Genomic DNA, 15,566 nt, shown 5'->3' on the forward strand with positions numbered 1-15,566 from the left:
CTTCGGAATGGTCATGGTCTTTTTTAAAGGTGCACATCTCGATTTTGCAGCAACCAGTCTCACACTCACTTCACCGCTAGAATTTACAACCCTTAAATAAACTACCCCACCGTAACCGTCTCGACTTGCATCCGCAAACCCCAAAATCATAATCGGAACATCCCTCATGGCTCCTACATGTCTAGGGACCTCAAATTTTGAAAAATCTTGCCATTCATTGCATACCTTTTCCCATGATTTTTTAATCGTATCCGGGGGTGAGTCATCCCAACCCAATTTTAGTTGCCATAACTCCCTGATCATTAACTTTAAATGCAAAATAAATGGAGCAATCAGACCAATAGGATCATAACATTTTGCAGTAAGAGATAAAATCTTACGTTTTGTACAATTTTTATCGGGGGTGGTTAACCTATAGTTCAAAACATCCCTCTGCGGATCCCATTGCATCCCTAAAACTTTAGTCTCCGATTTAAATGTAACCGAATTTTGTAAACGTTTTTCCAGCGGAATTTCTGATAACAAATTGTCCAAATTAGTCGACCATTTAACTAAGTCAAAACAACCACCTTTGAAGAGCTTTACCGATTGATTATATAATTCTTTAGCTTCAATTTCGTCCGGAACACTCGTTAAAAAATCATCCATATATAGCCCCGAAGAAATATATTTTTTAGCTAAAGGATAATCTTTGCCATCTTCATTTATCAATTGCTGAACCGTCCGTAGCGCTAAAAAAGGTGACGACCTTAAACCGAACGCAACCACCGTAAATTCATACGTTTTTATTTCCTCGTTTGGATCAAATCTCCATAATATTCTTTGAAACCGCCAGTGATCTTGTACTAATTTTATTTGTAAAAACATCTTTTTTAAATCCGAACTCAATGCTACTGGAAAAAGCCGAAAATTTATTAATAAAGTGCATATGTCCGCCTGCAGTTTAGGCCCGCTATGCAATAAATCATTCAAGGAGACATCACTTTCTGAAGGGCAAGATGCATCCAATACGATACGTATAGGTGTACTTAAACTCTCTAATTTTATTACAGGGTGATGACTAATATAATAGGATAAGTCACAATCTTCTTTTTCCAATAATTTTAAGTATCCTTGATCCAAAAAATCCTGCATAATTTTATTGTAATCCGCACGCAAGCTGTCCGATTTTGTTAACCGTTTTTCCAAGGTTTTTAACCGATTTTCCGCCGAAACCCTTGAATTTCCCAAATTTTTTGGTGAACTTTTAAAAGGTAATGCAACAGTAAACCGGCCCAATATATCCCTGGAAACCGTGGTTTTATAAATATTTTCACATTCTATAGCGTCTAAATCCGGAATTTCCCGTTTTGGAACCTGCTCTAATTCCCAAAATTTTGTCAAAATTTGTTCAATCGATGTTTCTTCCCTTAAAGTGAGCAAATTTATGGGAGTGGAATATTCCGTATCCACCTGACCCATAATAACATACCCGAACGTTGTTTCTAAAGCCGCCCCTAAACCTGAAGAACTCAAAATCCGATTACCGCCGAAAAGAATAGGAAAAAACTGCGCACCGATTATGCCATCGATTGATTTAGGTTCAAAAAACTTATCGTCCGCTAATTGTAAATTTTTAAATTCCGATAAAGTTTGCAAATTTAATTTCGTTTTTGGCAATTTATCTGTAATATGATCAATAACTAAAGCTTGAACATCGTATTTTTTAGTCTGATCAAAACGCGAAGCGATAATAATGTCCGTTACTCCCCTTACCGACTGAGAGTTTTGTCCCAAACCTTGTACCGAAGAATTAATTTTTGTATATCTAAGACCTAGTTTTTTACAACATTCCGTGGTCAAAAGATTACACTGACTACCGTTGTCCAAAATAAACCGCGCCGTTGCATTTTGTAAAGGACTATTTAACACACATACCGTTACCGTTGCTAATAGAACCGTTTTTTCCTGATTTCTACTCAAAAAACTAGAATTTTGAAACGCACAATTAACTGAACCCGAATTGTGGTTATTGGAACCCGTTTCTGGAATACCGACACCAGAATTTGATTGATTATTTTGATTATTTTCCTTCGCACCCCTTATTTCCGGTTTTCCTGCGCATAAAAGAAAATGATGATTCTTGGCACACTGGGCACACGGTCTTTTTAAGCACTGTCTTACACCATGTGACTGTGTAACGGAACGTTACTTAATGAAAATATTTTAATTAAAAATCAATAATTTAATATTTATAAAATGCTACTTTTCCATCTTGCAACACCGCCAACACTGGATATTAGTTCCACGAGTAGCCGCTGTCGCAAGTATCAAGAAGAACTGTCAAATTTTTAAAAAGTTTCACTGTTAGCTGAACCTCCAAATAAATAAGTTCCAAGTGGTCGGTGGCTTTTTGAACAAAAAAAGGAATCACCTTTTAGTTATTTTTTTTTATACGGAAGCTATCGTAATTAAGTTGAAGGAGGAGAAAGTTTTGTTTTGTTGAAGGAGAAAAGTATTAATTTGGTAAAAATTTGGGATGATTGCTATCGGGTAAGTTGTATTATTACTTCATCCATATAGGAAGCCATATTGATGACCGGAAAATTTATAATTTCCATAAATTCTTTTCATTTCTTCTTGTCTTTATTATATATTTCGACTAACTATCTATAGATACAATTTTTAATATCATTCCTAGCTCTAAATCCACATGTTTCTATATAAAATTCCATAAAGTTATTCAAGGTCAAGTGGAACCTATGTTTTTGGTACAGAAAAAAAAAACAACACTTCTTTTAATGGATCCTGACCAGTTTTTATTGGAAGTTTAACTTCCAACTTATTTCCTAATTCCATAAGATTGATTACCCAAATTAACAACGGGTTTGTATCTTTTAGCCACTTGGAACCACTGGAATATTCATCCCACTAACATCAGGGATGAAATAAAAAAAAACTTTAGCGCAGTCACGGGGTAGCCTAGGAGCTGGAATCGTCTTTTGAGTTGGTTTTTGGACTATCATTATTTTGTTTGGAACTTTGGAAAAGACTTTACGTTAGTTGGTGTTGGACAGTGATTAAGTATTTTTTTTTATTATTATTTTCAAGAACATTAATTTTTTCTAAATAATTGGAACATTCAATATCTATTAAAAATATAAAATTAAATAAGTTTACATTATACTCCACTAAATTATTCATAATTTTTTCAAACAAAAACAAAAGAAATAATTTAAATATTTTCAATTTTTAATAATAAATAATACCTCCTCTTTAAGGCTTCAAATTTGCATTTTTCTAATAAATTAATTTCTTTTGTTTCTTTTCTCACGTGTAAAGGTAATTGAGCTCAACTATCCGGAGAAAATTTGGTAAATTTTTTATATATTATAATTACTGAACCTTGGCTTTTGTCCCCCTCAGGGTAATTGACCATTTAACTTGTTTTTTTATTATTGTAACCGCACATGAGTTTTACCTCGAGTAGTGTGTCGGTTCATTTTTGTACCATAAATTGGATTTGACATTTCAAACCAATTTTTAGGGGTGGACTTTGTTCCTCTTTTGTTTAAACTACTCTGTAGACTGTAAATTGTACATACTTTATTAGTAAAATATTTTTTATTAATTTTAGGGTATACCTTGTTGGTACATATATGAATTTTTTTGTACATATAAGTAAAAGCTAAATACACTATTGATTGGGTTGTATAATATTTCTTTTATTACCTAGTGGTTGTCATATGTTTCTAGGTTTACTAATTTTATTGTCATAGCAACTAACTAGTACGAGTGCAGCAGTATAGGATACCTGGTAGAGCCATAGTCTACGCTCTACTGGCGCCCACGATTTATTGTTATTTTTCTATATTTTCTAGTCTTTGTTCATCTTGATATTCCCTTTATATCCATCATCTATATTCTGTAGATTTACTGTCTTTGACGGCGCGAAAATTGGCCGAACTATCCTTGAGTATCAAGGGCTCATTCTCTTCTATACCCTGCTAGCTTAACTACAGTCAGTTTCATCCATCTACTTCTGTTTCTGTCAATAGTTTACCATCTGACTTTTTCATTTCACATTCCCATACAAGTACTACTTGTACGCTAAGGTAGTATTTGTTACATTTGCTTCCCAACGTAGAAGCCCCTTCATTCCAATACATTTGCTTCCCCTTCTTTGCCTACTTCTGTTGGAGTTTAGATATTTCTCCCAACGGTTACTCAAACAGAAGTACCCCACATTTTTTGTTACAGTGACGTATCCCAACGTGGTGCCATCTTAGGTCAAAGACAGTATTTTCTTTAGGTCATATTTTCTCTTTTATCTAAGTTTCTGTATTATTTTCTGTTGGTATACCCTCGCATCTTGTTGTTGATTTATTTTATCCCTAATTTTGTTATTACTATTTTTCAGGTACTCTTATATTGCTGTATTGTTAGATAAATATTTAAATACCCTATTTTTTGCTTATAGTTGTACAGCTGACAGTCTATATTGGAGTTTTAACAATAAATAACTAAAACATATATTATTCTATACATTTGAATACATTCAGACAATATTGGTATATTTTTAGGATCAACTAATTGTTGACCAAATATATAGGTACATATTTTTTTTCAGAGCTATTTTTGAACATAACTGAAAATTATTTTCATTACTCACATTTACATTGATAACCTGATTATAATTATTGGTGAGATTTGTTGATTCTGTTGGTGTGTTGCTAATATTTTCTTCATAGATACCCTTACAAACTTAAATATACTTTGCTGGTCACATTTTTGATTTTGATTGTTTCATTGTTTGTTTTTCCTCTCATCATGTGTGCTTTTAAAGCAGATCACCTCTTAGTGAAAGAAGTGGATTATGAGTTGAGGATAAGGGAGGTCGAAGTTGAAGAATCTGCCAAGGTCGAGGCGAAACGTAAACTATTGCGAGGTGCTCTTCAACAAGAACAAGGGAATAGAAGTTTCCGACAAATTTCTGCTGCAGCTATTCCTTTTCCTGAACAACAACAAGGGATAAACGAGACAATTGAGGATCTTGCTAAAAAGATATCTGAGTTTAGAGGGACTGTACATGATAGCAAGTATTCTAGGTACATCTCACGTCTTGCCCATATCTCTGGTCGTGTTCATTTACTAACTTGTGCTGATGAGGAACAACAAACTTACAAGCGCTCTATGTCTGTTAGGATTCTCGGGTTAGAAGGCGAACTTGATTCTCGAGTAAGTCCTGTAGCCACCTCCACTCCTATTTCTTCTGTTCAAGCCGCTAACCCTTTGTTACACCCCAAACCTATTCATATACATAAGTGGGGAATTTAATTTTCTGGTCAAGGTCACTACGATCAAGTAATTACATTTTTGGAAAGGGTGGAGTGTCTCCGTATTTCAAGAGGTGTGAGTGAGGATGATCTTTTTGCAGCTTCTGCTGAATTATTTACAGGTCCTGCATTTACTTGGTATATGAATAATCGTAATAGTTTTTCCACTTGGTCTGAGTTAGCTCAGAAATTAAAATCTGATTTTCTCCCTTATTCTTTTCAAGATGACCTCTTAGACGAAATAAAGAACCATAAACAGAAACCAAATGAACCTGTGACTATGTTTATTAACACAATTTTGGGCATGTGTAGTCGACTTGAGACTTCTCTAACAGACTCTGCCAAAATTAAAATCATTCTCAAATGTCTGTTACCTTCTTACCATAAGCAATTAGCTTTGATGGACATTCAAAGTATCACAGACCTCACTGAAAAGTGCAAACGTTTGGAGGAAACGTTATCTTGGTCTTCTCCACCTTCTTCCTCATCTCGACAATCACCTATTTCTTCCTCTCAGCCAAGTTCTTTTAGGCCCCGTTCATGGCAAAATAAGGGTCCTGAACGGAATGTTTCGGCATTGAATTCTGTTGTCTGCTGGAATTGTCATCTTCCGGGTCACACGTTTTTTGGGTGTGAGATCCCTCAAAATCGTATTTTCTGCCACGGTTGTGGTCGAGAAAATACCCTCAAACGGAACTGTTTCAAATGTTCGGGAAACGGAACGTTGGAGGTCCGTCCCCTGAGCGTTTCTCCTTCCACTTCCCTATCAGGGAACCAAACCCCAGCATCAACAGAATCTGCAAGTCCAAGCACGTCAAGCAACACAAACCCATCTCCCAGTCGGAAAGGGGTGTCATCAAAAAGATCAGCACGCTCCACAGATCAAAATCCATCAAAACAGTAAGCTCTAATTGTGATATATTAAGTCCACATGGTTCAAGTGATCATAGATGGTCATCCATAAATACTCATTTAGTTGATAGTGTTGAACATAATGGTAAGTGTAGTAGTGAAGTAGTTCCCTTGTCTATACCCGTTTCTAGTTGTGTTAGTAATGATAATATGTCTGTGTTGTTACCCCATAATTTTGATAACCAAGCAGATGCTTTAGGTTTTGATATAAATTCTTTATTAGTCAGAAAACACAATGATAACCGACCGTATCTTGAAATTGAGATATTAGGACAATCATGCTTAGCTCTATTAGATAGTGGCTCAAATATTTCTTTAATAGGTTCTTATTCATTAAAGTTACTAGAAAATACTGATATTACTATTATGCCTATTTCTTCTTTGCAAGTGTCTACTGCAGATGGTACAGTTCAGTCAATTACAGGTAAATTTGAGACAGACATCTTAGTTGCTAATATTCGGAAAACAATTACATTTTATATCATACCTTCTGTTCGAAACTCCATAATTCTTGGCATGGATTTCTTAAATACATTTAACAGCACATTGAACTGTTCTGACTTTTCCGTTTCTATATCATCATTCAATTTGTCAACCCTCAGTGCTATTCGTGAGTTTTCTAGTTTGTCTGTCAGGGAACAAAAACAACTAGAGAATATCGTTTCTAAATTTTCATCGATTTCTTCTAACGATAAATTAGGCCGTACTCATCTAATGTCTCATACTATTGAAGTGAATACTTCAACCCCTTTTCGACAATATCAGTATCCCATACCTCAAGCATGGCAGGCAGATCTAGAAAAGGAGGTTGATTCGATGCTCTCCTTAAATATGATCGAACCGTCCAAGTCTTGTTATTGCAGTCCGCTTTGGCTCATAAAAAAGAAGGATGGATCCTTTAGAGTTTGTTTCGATGGTCGGAAATTAAATAGTATCACTGCTAATAGGGACGCTTATCCTATCCCCAGAATAGATGTTATCTTAAGCAAACTTCAGAATGCTAAATACATCTCTTCCATTGATCTATCTAAGGCCTTCTTACAAATTCCTTTGAGTGAAGAGAGTAAGAAGTATACCGCTTTTGCTGTCAGTGGGAAAGGGCTATTTCAATTTGTTACCATGCCTTTCGGTCTTGTTTCTGCTCCCCAGACAATGTGTCGTTTAATGGACTTGGTTATCGGTCCACAACTTGAGCCATATGTCTTCTATTATCTAGATGATATTTTAGTTGTTACTCCTGATTTTGATTTACATATTGAAATATTAGGCAAGCTATTTTCACGCCTTAAAGAGGCTAATCTTACGGTGAATTTAGATAAATGTAATTTTTGTCGTCCTAATTTAAAATTCCTAGGATACGTTGTTGATAGTCAAGGTCTGAGGACAAATCCGGATAAAGTATCTGCTATTAAAGACTTCCCCATACCTAAAACCACCACCCAGTTACGTAGGATCTTGGGAATGTGTGGATACTATCGCCGGTTTGTGCCTTCTTACTCTACTTTGTTGTCACCTCTTACTGACCTTCTTAAGAATAGGAAAAAGGGCCAGACTATTACCTGGACTCCTGAGGCTGATGATGCTTTCCATCGCATTAAAGAAGCCCTTACCAGTGCTCCAGTCATGACCTCTCCTGATTTCAAGGAACATTTTTACCTCATGACTGATTGTTCGAATACAGCTTCAGGTGGTGTACTCTTTCAGATGAAAGACGGTTCAGAACACCCCATAGCTTACACAAGCAAGAAGCTGAACAAGGCTCAGAAAAATTACTCCACTACTGAACGTGAACTGCTTGCCATCATTCATGGCTTGGAGGCATTCCGTTATTATTTGGAAGGTCGTAAGTGCACACTTATAACTGATCATAGTTCGTTGTTGTGGTTGCATTCTATGCGTAATCCATCCCAACGATTATCTCGTTGGATTTGTAAGTTATCAGCGTTTGACTATAATATCGTACATCGCAAGGCTAATGGTGTTGTAGTAGCTGATGCATTGTCTCGAACGTTTGATGTCAACCTTCTTGACATATCCACCTTAGTTCCGGATACATGGTATCAGAATATGTTGGAGAAAGTTACCCAAGAACCTGGTCAGTACCCTGATTTCAAAGTAGAGAATAATGTCCTATATAAACATGTTATCAGTCGTATAGAGTCACTGTCGAATATGTCTGACTGGAAAATAGTAGTTCCAACAGCTAATAGGGAAGAAGTCTTGAGAAATTTTCATGATGATGTGACATCAGGTCACTTCGGGTTTTATAAAACTTTTTGTAAAATAGCTGAGTTATATTACTGGCCTGGTCTGCGCAATTCGGTCAAGAAATACATCTCTAGATGTAGAGTTTGTGCAACCTGCAAGCCAAGTAACCTACCTCAAGCTGGACTCATGGGTTCCTTCAGGAACATTAATTTTCCTTGGCAAATGATATCATTAGATCTTATTGGACCATATCCACGTAGCTATAAGGGTAATACATGTTGTTTGGTAGTTGTGGATTATTTCACTAAGTTTCCCTTAGTTTTTCCTCTTCGTCAGGCCACAACTCCAGCCATTTTAAAATATTTAGGAGAACAAGTTTTCTTACTATTTGGGGTTCCTCAAATAGTATCATGTGATAATGGACCACAATTTGTGTCCAAAGCTTTTAAAGATCTCTTGAGTAAATACAAGGTCCAAAAGATTTTTTATAATGCTGCCTACCATCCGCAGGCAAACCATACTGAGCGTGTTAATCGCAGTATCGTAACTGCACAAAGGTCTTATACTTATATGGATCATAGAGCTTGGGATCAATATATTCATTCAGTCGCTCAGGCCATTCGTACTTCTGTTCATGAAGTCACCCAATGTTCTCCAGCCTATCTTAATTTTGGAAGAAATGTTCCATTGTCTGGTGACTATTTTGGATTAATTTCTTAGAATCGTACTACTCTTCCTCAGATTTCGGAGAATCTCCATCGTCTGGAAGATCTCCAACAGTTACCCCCCATTTTTGCTGACATTAGGAAAAGGTTAAAAACTTCTTACCTCAGGAATCAGAGTCAGTATAATTTAAGGAAACGAGATTTGCGATTCTTTGTTGGTGATCGGGTCTTAAAGCGTAATTTTGTAAAATCCAGTAAGGATGATGCCATTTCTGCAAAGTTATGTCAGAAATATATCCCGTGCACGGTCGTGAGGGTATTATCTCCCTTAGTGTATGAATTAAAGGACAATTCGACGAACAAACGAATTGGTCAGTTTCACATAAAGGATTTACTGCCTGATAATACCATGGACGAGGTTGGTTCTTCCTCTTCAGATGAAAATTAGCTAAACAGAGTTGTTTAAGCTAATATCTTCCTCTGTTGTCTTTAGCTCGATTTTTACTGCGGTTTGTTATTTTAATCTAATGTTGTTTTGTCACCAGATAGGTTTTAGTTACATGGATTAATTTTTATCTTTTGGCAGTTTTTGGAGACTTCAATTTATTAGGTAATTATTGGATATGTAGTACCATATGTGTGAGTTCATCATTTTTTTTGTAATATAAATTGTGCATTTTAATTACTATCAGTTAATAAGCTTACTAGGTACTAGTCCTGTCATCAGCAATATAAAATAAATAGGGACTCAGACTTATTTCTTTTTGTTCTTTTTGATATACATCCACTACTTTTGATAGGAAGGATGATTTATATGTCTATATAATATATCTGGCAGTGTAGACTCATACAACTACTCGTATTTATCTGAAAGGGGACTACGTTGTACACTACTATATCTTGACTTGTGTGTTACCTTTTGATATTTGATTATCTGCTATTTGTTTTATATCCTGTTATTGGATTTGCCATATTGGAAAGATGTTACAGTTTAATTTGCTATTGGTTTACCTTATCTATGTTGTCACGGATGTCCTAAATACTTCACAATAATTTATACCCTTATTAATATACAGTATGAACCTGGAATTAGTTGTAATTTAGATTTAGGTATGGATTCTTGTGTCTTCCATATTATTTACTCTAAGAATTAGTCTGTGTGTACTAGGATTTAGTGAATACGTGGGTTCGAAGTTGTTGTTCGGTACGTGGCCAGTGCTGTTCGATTAAATTTCGTAATCTATGTCTTTCATGGCAGAGTACACAGATGTTTATTCGTCATAACCAAGTTCAATCATGAAATGATTGATCCTTTTTTGTTGGATAATGACAACCATTTTTAGTGTAATTATCTAATTATTCCAGTTACCTTGTTACAGGTTGATAGGGAAGTTTATTTAGTTTATATTATGTCTCTTATTCATAGAGTTTGTGCTTTGACTATCCCTATACCTAGCAAGTTCATTTGATTCCATATTTAGGGTATTTAGACAGATGAGTTGTTATTGTCATTATATTGTTACTTCTTTCCTTAGGCAAAAGTTGTTGTTTAGATTCAGGTATATTTCCTAGATAATCCTACATATGTGAGAACATATCATAAATCTACAGTTTTATTTAAAATTGTTTGCTTGTTCTCGACATTTTTCTGTTACCCAGATAGTGGTATCACAGAACAGAATATTAGTTCACCACTTTATTTTTACTTATTATTGTGTCTGGTTATTGGCATACATCTGCTGTAGCAACATGCTATAACTAGCGAATACCAGCACGAATCAATTTTATTTAGTCACCGAATTCCTTTAGTCGATATACTTTGGGTATTTATCTTATTATCGGTTTAATTGATTACATTTCTGTTGGTTAGTATGGATAAGTGTGACATACATTACCTCACACTTTGTTCATTTTTTTTTTGTTTATTAGATTTGGTTCATGGATGCTATGGTAACTCGATATAAGGATGGAATCGATCTATGGCTGTCCTTTTGTTCGAAACCATAAATTCTATATCTATATCCAATAGATTAGTTTGGTATAAGGTTTAGGTAGACCTAAGTTATTTATTTTATATAGTGTTAATGAGAATTGGTCCATAAATCTTCCTGATCGTTCTTCTCTGGATATGCTTTTATGAATCTGGTGTCCATTGTTAGTCCGATTTTGGATAGCGTCCGATTGCTCTTATTTTGTGTTAATTATTTCCTTGTTATATTAGTATTATTTGGTATTAGTGAGAATTGTTCCAAAAATCTTCCTGGTTGCTCTTCTCTGGATATGCTGTTATAAATCTGGTGTCCATTGTGAGTTCAATTTTGGATTAAGTGTTCAATTCTTCATTTCCTTTAGTCAATCATTACTATGATTTTATTTTAGTATAGCTACTAGTTCCTTATTGTGCGAATTGGATCACATTTTGCCTGGTTGTTCGTCCTTGGATATGCCATCATAAATTTGATGTCCATGGATATTTCAATTTTGGACCTAGTGCCCAATTCGACACTTATTTGTCACTATAAATTTATTACTATAATCGAGTCAATGTTTTGGTTTCTTCACTAATGGTTTATACAGACATTTAATATGACTTTGAGTCATCTTATGGAATCTGAAGAAGTCCATACTTTTTCTTGATAAAATTGTCTTAATCTTGTTAATCAATGTGTAATGAAAAAATAGACCACTATGGTTAGTGATATATTAAGTTTAGAAAAAAAAAATTTTTGTACCTAAAATTTTTTTTTCATCAAGTTGGAGGGGAATGTAACGGAACGTTACTTAATGAAAATATTTTAATTAAAAATCAATAATTTAATATTTATAAAATGCTACTTTTCCATCTTGCAACACCGCCAACACTGGACATTAGTTCCACGAGTAGCCGCTGTCGCAAGTATCAAGAAGAACTGTCAAATTTTTAAAAAGTTTCACTGTTAGCTGAACCTCCAAATAAATAAGTTCCAAGTGGTCGGTGGCTTTTTGAACAAAAAAAGGAATCACCTTTTAGTTATTTTTTTTTTATACGGAAGCTATCGTAATTAAGTTGAAGGAGGAGAAAGTTTTGTTTTGTTGAAGGAGAAAAGTATTAATTTGGTAAAAATTTGGGATGATTGCTATCGGGTAAGTTGTATTATTACTTCATCCATATAGGAAGCCATATTGATGACCGGAAAATTTATAATTTCCATAAATTCTTTTCATTTCTTCTTGTCTTTATTATATATTTCGACTAACTATCTATAGATACAATTTTTAATATCATTCCTAGCTCTAAATCCACATGTTTCTATATAAAATTCCATAAAGTTATTCAAGGTCAAGTGGAACCTATGTTTTTGGTACAGAAAAAAAAACAACACTTCTTTTAATGGATCCTGACCAGTTTTTATTGGAAGTTTAACTTCCAACTTATTTCCTAATTCCATAAGATTGATTACCCAAATTAACAATGGGTTTGTATCTTTTAGCCACTTGGAACCACTGGAATATTCATCCCACTAACATCAGGGATGAAATAAAAAAAAACTTTAGCGTAGTCACGGGGTAGCCTAGGAGCTGGAATCGTCTTTTGAGTTGGTTTTTGGACTATCATTATTTTGTTTGGAACTTTGGAAAAGACTTTACGTTAGTTGATGTTGGACAGTGATTAAGTATTTTTTTTATTATTATTTTCAAGAACATTAATTTTTTCTAAATAATTGGAACATTCAATATCTATTAAAAATATAAAATTAAATAAGTTTACATTATACTCCACTAAATTATTCATAATTTTTTCAAACAAAAACAAAAGAAATAATTTAAATATTTTCAATTTTTAATAATAAATAATACCTCCTCTTCAAGGCTTCAAATTTGCATTTTTCTAATAAATTAATTTCTTTTGTTTCTTTTCTCACGTGTAAAGGTAATTGAGCTCAACTATCCGGAGAAAATTTGGTAAATTTTTTATATATTATAATTACTGAACCTTGGCTTTTGTCCCCCTCAGGGTAATTGACCATTTAACTTGTTTTTTTATTATTGTAACCGCACATGAGTTTTACCTCGAGTAGTGTGTCGGTTCATTTTTGTACCATAAATTGGATTTGACATTTCAAACCAATTTTTAGGGGTGGACTTTGTTCCTCTTTTGTTTAAACTACTCTGTAGACTGTAAATTGTACATACTTTATTAGTAAAATATTTTTTATTAATTTTAGGGTATACCTTGTTGGTACATATATGAATTTTTTTGTACATATAAGTAAAAGCTAAATACACTATTGATTGGGTTGTATAATATTTCTTTTATTACCTAGTGGTTGTCATATGTTTCTAGGTTTACTAATTTTATTGTCATAGCAACTAACTAGTACGAGTGCAGCAGTATAGGATACCTGGTAGAGCCATAGTCTACGCTCTACTGGCGCCCACGATTTATTGTTATTTTTCTATATTTTCTAGTCTTTGTTCATCTTGATATTCCCTTTATATCCATCATCTATATTCTGTAGATTTACTGTCTTTGACGGCGCGAAAATTGGCCGAACTATCCTTGAGTATCAAGGGCTCATTCTCTTCTATACCCTGCTAGCTTAACTACAGTCAGTTTCATCCATCTACTTCTGTTTCTGTCAATAGTTTACCATCTGACTTTTTCATTTCACATTCCCATACAAGTACTACTTGTACGCTAAGGTAGTATTTGTTACATTTGCTTCCCAACGTAGAAGCCCCTTCATTCCAATACATTTGCTTCCCCTTCTTTGCCTACTTCTGTTGGAGTTTAGATATTTCTCCCAACGGTTACTCAAACAGAAGTACCCCACATTTTTTGTTACAACTGGGAAAAACACAGAAAGCATAAATTATTATTTTTTACCAAATCGTACCTTTGTGTAGGATTCATAGCCTTAAATTTATCACACCTACCCAAAAAATGTGACGATTTTTTACATAAAACACAAAAAGGCATTCTGTTATTGTTTTTATTCTCATGCTGGCTTACAAAAAATGATTTCGAATTTTTATTTTTATGATAGCCACCGGAGCTAGCCTCTTGTGAGTCACTATTATGCAAAATTTTTGTTTGATCCTTAACAAATTTAATTAAATCCGTGTAAGTAGGAATAACCGTTCCGCGCATGTGATTTTCAAAAGATTTTACCGTTTCCCTGTCCAGTTTTGAGAGTGCATGATAAAGTAAAATAAAATCCGTTAAATCCGGGACATCCAACTTTTTTAAGGCATTAACCGAGGCGTCAAAGATTTCTAAAAAACTGTTTAGATTTTTTTCAGATTCCGATTGCAAGGATTTAAAATTAAAAATTTGTTGTAAATAAGTGTTTGCTAACAACCTTTTATTATGATATTTTTCTAAAAGTGCTTTCCATAACGTGTCATAATTATCCCCAGAAGTAGATATTCCCGCACAAATACTAAGGGCCGATCCCTTTAAATGTGAAACCAAAAGCCGAGCCTTATCTGCATCCGTCAGCTGGAAATTATCGTGTACCAATGGTTTGTAAATCGAATAAAAAGTTTCCCATTCCTTTGTTTCTCCGTGGAAATCTGGAATAGTGATTTTTGGCAAAAGACTGTGTACATTACACTGTTGTTGTGTACTTTGCTGTAAAGTTGGAATTACAATATTGGTGCTTGGTTTTAATTTTGTATAAGCCGCCCTTGCTTCACAACACATTTCGTTAATAACAGACATCACCTGAAAATCTGGTTTATAGTTTTCATCAACGTCAAACCCGACTGCGTTGATTTCATCCAAAATTTTGAGAATTTCTCTCCTTGTCGAATCCAACGACTGATACAAGTTTGTGAATTTTTTAATGGTTTTATCCGGTTTTTCGATAAGTCATATAAAGTCTGAATGATTGTATAAAGCGTTTCTTTTTTAGCCGTTAATATTTTAAATTGCCTTTCGTAAGTAGTCATTGTTACTGAAATCAATCCGCAAAATCAGAAAAAAAACAAAGTCTACTTTAAGAAAACTGTAGCATATAACAAACCAGGTCTGAGTATAAATTTTGAATAAAATTAATTAATCATAGAGATTTGTTAAAAAACAAGCCTTCCGGGCAGTTATTATGCAAACTCTTTATTTTGTTTAGAACCGTGAATCAAATTTAGTATTTGTTTACAAAATAATTTTTATTCATACATCCGAATTTTTCCGTAACCGATTGAGTCGAAAAATATTCACGTTTGACAACACCGCAAATATTTAAAAACCTAACTTCTTTCACGCCCGAAGCCCAAGTTGTTCCGAGAAACAAAAACGATACAAATACAAAAATCAGCAAAAAGTTATCACAGAGTTTTTTTTTTCCGATACGTGCCGACATTAAATTTTACCGAACAATTTGTTTCTAAATAAGAATATTATTATTTAATAATACAAAACTAAGCAAAGCAAACTGTAAACCTACGCTGAATATCCGAGCTAAAAATTGACCAATTATGTTTT

The 15,566-nt window shown here is 34.2% G+C and overlaps 1 protein-coding gene and 1 long non-coding RNA gene across 2 annotated transcripts in view; one reads left to right on the forward strand and one right to left on the reverse strand.

The window, feature by feature from the left end:
• LOC114334283 (lachesin-like) overlaps window positions 1-15,566 on the reverse strand; it is a 665,400-nt gene that overhangs the window by 310,455 nt on the left and 339,379 nt on the right. The gene's annotated exons all lie outside the window — the stretch shown is intronic.
• LOC126883885 (uncharacterized) lies at window positions 2,284-3,064 on the forward strand. The gene is made up of 2 exons (XR_007697734.1): window positions 2,284-2,532; window positions 2,881-3,064. It is a non-coding gene; the product is annotated as an uncharacterized LOC126883885 (long non-coding RNA).

The sequence above is a fragment of the Diabrotica virgifera genome, chromosome 4 (assembly GCF_917563875.1).
Source record: "Diabrotica virgifera virgifera chromosome 4, PGI_DIABVI_V3a".
NCBI lineage: Eukaryota > Metazoa > Arthropoda > Insecta > Coleoptera > Chrysomelidae > Diabrotica > Diabrotica virgifera.